Source organism: Oncorhynchus masou, unplaced genomic scaffold (genome assembly GCF_036934945.1).
Source record: "Oncorhynchus masou masou isolate Uvic2021 unplaced genomic scaffold, UVic_Omas_1.1 unplaced_scaffold_1898, whole genome shotgun sequence".
Lineage (NCBI taxonomy): Eukaryota > Metazoa > Chordata > Actinopteri > Salmoniformes > Salmonidae > Oncorhynchus > Oncorhynchus masou.
This window is the reverse complement of record NW_027008397.1, coordinates 82,501-87,835: the sequence shown is the minus strand read 5'-3', so window position 1 is coordinate 87,835 and position 5,335 is coordinate 82,501. Positions and strand designations below refer to the sequence as shown.

Sequence of the window (5,335 nt, the reverse complement as noted above, 5' to 3'; positions counted from 1 at the left end):
TTATTTCCTGCCAAGGCAGCAGCTACTCTTCCTGGGGTTTATTATGGATCCCCATTAGTTCCTGCCAAGGCAGCAGCTACTCTTCCTGGGGTTTATTATGGATCCCCATTAGTTCCTGCCAAGGCAGCAGCTACTCTTCCTGGGGTTTATTATGGATCCCCATTAGTTCCTGCCAAGGCAGCAGCTACTCTTCCTGGGGTTTATTATGGATCCCCATTAGTTCCTGCCAAGGCAGCAGCTACTCTTCCTGGGGTTTATTATGGATCCCCATTAGTTCCTGCCAAGGCAGCAGCTACTCTTCCTGGGGTTTATTATGGATCCCCATTAGTTCCTGCCAAGGCAGCAGCTACTCTTCCTGGGGTTTATTATGGATCCCCATTAGTTCCTGCCAAGGCAGCAGCTACTCTTCCTGGGGTTTATTATGGATCCCCATTAGTTCCTGCCAAGGCAGCAGCTACTCTTCCTGGGGTTTATTATGGATCCCCATTAGTTCCTGCCAAGGCAACAGCTACTCTCCCTGGGGTTTATTATGGTTCCCCATTAGTTCCTGCCAAGGCAGCAGCTACTCTCCCTGGGGTTTATTATGGATCCCCATTAGTTCCTGCCAAGGCAACAGCTACTCTCCCTGGGGTTTAGCCTTTTGGTTAGAACCTGTTGTAAGTAAGCATTTCACTGTAAGGTCTACCACACCACGTGACGAATGAACTTTGATTTGATTTGAGCTGCTTTTTAAATCTGTTTTTAATGCTGCATCAGTTACTTGATGTGGAATAGAGTTCCATGTCGTCATGGCTCTATGTAGTACTGTGGAATAGAGTTCCATGTCGTCATGGCTATATGTAGTACTGTGGAATAGAGTTCCATGTCGTCATGGCTCTATGTAGTACTGTGGAATAGAGTTCCATGTAGTCATGGCTCTATGTAGTACTGTGGAATAGAGTTCCATGTAGTCATGGCTCTATGTAGTACTGTGGAATAGAGTTCCATGTAGTCAGAATTTTATTTGTACTTATTTAACCTTTATTTAACTGGGCAAGTCAGTGAACAATTCTTATCTTATTTACAATGACAGCCTACCAAAAGGCCTTCTGGGGGCACGGGAGCTGGGATTAAAAATACATTAAATGAAATATATGACAAAACACACATCAGAACAAGAGAGACAACACTGCATAGAGACCTAATACGACAACATAGCATGGCAGCAACACATGACAACAACATAGTAGCAGCACAAAGCAGGGTACAAACATTATTGGGCACAGACACCAGCATAAAGGGCAAGAAGGTAGAGACAACAACACATCACACAAAGCAGCCACAACTGTCAGTAAGAGTGTCCATGACTGTGTCTTTGAATATAGAGATTGAGATAAAACTGTTCAGTTTGAGTGTTTGTTGCAGCTCGTTCCAGACGTTAGCTGCAGCGAACTGAAAAGACAAGCGACCAGGGATGTGTGTGCTTTGGGGACCTTTAATAACAGAATGTGACTGTCAGAACGGGTGGGGGATGAGGGCTGCAGTAGATATCGGGAGAGTGAAGCCTTGGGTGTCATCTGAAAAGCTGTCAATAGGCAACTGTAGCCGGTCACTTCTTCGGCAAATGTTGATACGCGTCATGAACGATTGACTCGGAGCAAAGGTTGGGGCGGCAGGGCAGCCTTGTGGTTAGAGCGTTGGACTAGTAACGTTGGACTAGAAAGGTTGCAAATTCATATCCCCGAGCTGACCAGGTACAGATCTGTCGTTCTGCCCCTGAACAGGCAGTTAACCCACTGTTCCTAGGCCGTCATTGAAAATAAGAATTTGTTCTTAACTGACTTGCCTAGTAAAATAAAGTAAAAATCAAAAGGTATGTCGGTCACATAGGTCTACATTGTATCCACGCCTATCAGTCATTTAAACTAGGTTGTTATGCTCTCTGAGACTCTGACATAATCCGTGTATGAGTCCAATATAACGTTTCCTAGTTGTATCATTGAGTGGATCGTGTTTAGCCACTCCGCTACATTGACACTGTTCTGTGAAACTGATACTTCGTGAATGTCGTGATTCGCTTCGATGAATCGTCTGGAGTTCCGCTGAACTGTGAAGCCACGTCGCTCATTGGCCAGTATTAGTTCCTTTTGACTACTTCGGCTTCTGCTATTGGCTGAGCCGCAGTCAGCCTGCCCGTGGACCCGCCTTCTCCCAGCAAAACGGACAGATTCTGATTGATAATTTAAAGGCAGTCTTTCTGTTCATCCTTCCAGTACGCGTCTCCACCGTTTTTACACAAACTGTTTCAGCCAGCCAGTCTTACCGCACGACCCAAGCGGACACCAAGCGCCCAGCGGTACCGGGTGAAGCCTCGGTGAGTTCCCCTATGCGCTGTCATCTGTCTGTGTCTCTCGCTTTCTCTATCTCTTTCTCTCTCTCACTCACTCACACACACACACACACACACACACACACACACACACACACACACACACACACACACACACACACAGACAGGTGACATATCGAGCCCACCGCGCTACCGCGCTAGTTGTTATATGGCTCATAAAGCCGCTTTTCAATCGTCTTTGCAAGACACATCTGCACTTAGTTAGCAATGACTCTGGACACTTTCTGTCTTGACGTGCGCGCGTTCGCCTATATTCTCGTTAGCAATACAATACAGTAGAGTAGGTAGTGGGTATTCTAGCTAGGAAACAGGTCAACGGCGCCGCCAGATAGACCACTCGTCTATATAACGTCACGACACTGTAGCGCTGCGGTTCTTTGCAGCCTAGAGATTAGATGGTCATTTCGCATTGTGTCGCTTTTATTCTGCCTTCTAGTCGTCTGCGGCAGACAGACAGACTCAATTCTTCTTGCCCGTTCTCTGCGGAAGGGATCCAGACTGATCCAGTCGGAACCGGTTCATGATGCACTAGGCCACAGTTGTTGTGCAACAGCGCAATGCTCTTCTGATAGCGCCCAGTGGCAGGCAGTTTATTCTGGTTCGAAAAGCAACGAGGCTTGATTTGCATAAACACAAGCCGGTAACACGTTGACTTTACGGACACCTATCATCTCTTAGTGCAGAGCTCGCGGGCATCGTCCCGTATAATGAATAATAACAAATACTTGTGTGGCATCTCTGTGTAACGCGTCATGGTGTGGTTACAATGCATCGTCAGGATGTCAACAGGACAAGTAGTGCTTTAGGACAGGGAACAGGTGTCATTAGGGATGTTTTTGAACCTGTCAGGTTACTGTAGGTCACAGCCTAGACCATGTGGGTGGGGATGTTGTTGTGGGAATCACTGGCTCCCCGGAGGCTTCAGTACAAAACCACTTCAACTTCTGACAGCATGGATGTGTTCCCAAATGGCACCTTGCCTATTCCCTATTTTAGTGCACTACTTTAGCCTCATAGGCCCTGGTCAAAAGTAGTGCACTAAAATAGGGAAAGGGTGCCATTTTAAATGCACACCATATCTCTTACAAATGAACCAGCGCTCTCCAAGTCCTTACAGAGACCGATGGGGACAGACGGTGTGGGAAGGCTAGAATAGAGTAGACTGAACTTCCCAGGGTTGGGCTGGAGGAACTGAGTTGAACCTGGAGTGCTGTTGATCTAGCACCTTTTACAGAGAGTCATGTAACGTCTATGGTACACAATGATCACAACACTGTAGACACCACTCTGAGAGCTCTGTCTTTATGGGGGGGGGTACCGTAAACACTCTGAGAGCTCTGTCTTTATGGGGGGGGGTACCGTAAACACTCTGAGAGCTCTGTCTTTATGGGGGGGTACCGTAAACACTCTGAGAGCTCTGTCTTTATGGGGGGGGGCACCGTAAACACTCTGAGAGCTCTGTCTTTATGGGGGGGGGGGGTACCGTAAACACTCTGAGAGCTCTGTCTTTATGGGGGGGGGGGGTACCGTAAACACTCTGAGAGCTCTGTCTTTATGGGGGGGGGGGTACCGTAAACACTCTGAGAGCTCTGTCTTTATGGGGGGGGGGTACCGTAAACACTCTGAGAGCTCTGTCTTTATGGGGGGGGGTACCGTAAACACTCTGAGAGCTCTGTCTTTATGGGGGGGGGGGGGGTACGTAAACAGGCTTCAGTTTCAATGAAATATCTTACTCTCTCTCTGTGTTGTCAAACCTCTCTGTTCAGTATCACAGGTTATGAAGATCTCTCACACACACACACACACACACACACACACACACACACTGTGTTGTCAAACCTCTCTGTTCAGTATTACTATCTGCAGTGTTCCATAATGATAACCCCCACCCCACTGTAGCAGTGATTACACAACGCTAGAGTTACACACACACACACACACACACACACACACACACACACACACACACACACACACACACACACACACACACACACACACACACACACACACACACTGTGTTGTCAAACCTCTCTGTTCAGTATTACTATCTGCAGTGTTCCATAATGATAACCCCTACCCCACTGTAGCAGTGATTACACAACACTAGAGTTACACACACACACACACACACACACACACACACACACACACTGTGTTGTCAAACCTCTCTGTTCAGTATTACTATCTGCAGTGTTCCATAATGATAACCCCCACCCCACTGTAGCAGTGATTACACAACGCAGTGGTCTCTCCCAGGACCGTTCCTATAGTTACAGTGACCTCTCCCAGGACCGTTCCTATAGTTACAGTGACCTCTCCCAGGACCGTTCCTATAGTTACAGTGGTCTCTCCCAGGACCGTTCCTATAGTTACAGTGATCTCTCCCAGGACCGTTCCTATAGTTACAGTGATCTCTCCCAGGACCGTTCCTATAGTTACAGTGGTCTCTCCCAGGACCGTTCCTATAGTTACAGTGATCTCTCCCAGGACCGTTCCTATAGTTACAGTGATCTCTCCCAGGACCGTTCCTATAGTTACAGTGATCTCTCCCAGGACCGTTCCTATAGTTACAGTGATCTCTCCCAGGACCGTTCCTATAGTTACAGTGGACTCTCCCAGGACCGTTCCTATAGTTACAGTGGTCTCTCCCAGGACCGTTCCTATAGTTACAGTGGTCTCTCCCAGGACCGTTCCTATAGTTACAGTGGTCTCTCCCAGGACCGTTCCTATAGTTACAGTGACCTCTCCCAGGACCGTTCCTATAGTTACAGTGACCTCTCCCAGGACCGTTCCTATAGATACAGTGACCTCTCCCAGGACCGTTCCTATAGTTACAGTGACCTCTCCCAGGACCGTTCCTATAGTTACAGTGACCTCTCCCAGGACCGTTCCTATAGTTACAGTGACCTCTCCCAGGACCGTTCCTATAGTTACAGTGGTCTC

At 47.7% G+C, this 5,335-nt stretch overlaps 1 protein-coding gene across 1 annotated transcript in view; it reads left to right on the top strand.

The window, feature by feature from the left end:
* Positions 1-1,983: 1,983 nt before the first annotated feature.
* The window catches only part of LOC135532530 (4-aminobutyrate aminotransferase, mitochondrial-like), an 83,974-nt gene continuing 80,622 nt past the window's right edge, over positions 1,984-5,335 (top strand). Inside the window, exon 1 of the mRNA XM_064960008.1 lies at positions 1,984-2,353. The gene's annotated coding sequence lies outside the window, so the exon portion shown is untranslated. The remainder of the gene's footprint in view (positions 2,354-5,335) is intronic.